The sequence below is a fragment of the Schistocerca gregaria genome, unplaced genomic scaffold (genome assembly GCF_023897955.1).
Source record: "Schistocerca gregaria isolate iqSchGreg1 unplaced genomic scaffold, iqSchGreg1.2 ptg000186l, whole genome shotgun sequence".
Taxonomy (NCBI): Eukaryota; Metazoa; Arthropoda; class Insecta; order Orthoptera; family Acrididae; genus Schistocerca; species Schistocerca gregaria.
This window is the reverse complement of record NW_026061733.1, coordinates 64,621-65,000: the sequence shown is the minus strand read 5'-3', so window position 1 is coordinate 65,000 and position 380 is coordinate 64,621.

The following is a 380-nucleotide window of genomic DNA, read 5'->3' as shown; positions in this document are numbered from 1 at the left end:
GGCCGCCCGGGAGTGTGTCCCGAGGGCCCGCGCGAACACGCAAGCGTCCGCTCAATTATTCTGCAAACAGGAGGAGGCTGAGCTCCCCTGCACGATACACCTCGAAACCCTCTCAGGTCCCGGCGGCGCGCAGCGCCGTCCTAAGTACTTGGTCGGGTTCGAGAGAGGCGCAATCGCCCGGAGATAGGCGAGTAGACGCTTTCAGTGCGAACACCCGTGCTCCCAACTGAGCTTGCCGCTGCCGACAGAGGCCCGGGAGCGTGCTGTCGTGGCATTGCCGGCGGGAAACAACACGCGCCACCTACGGTGACCGGCAGCTCCAACGCCAGCGCCACAGAAGGGCAAAGCCCCACTTGGGTGCAGAAGCGAACTCTCCCAGC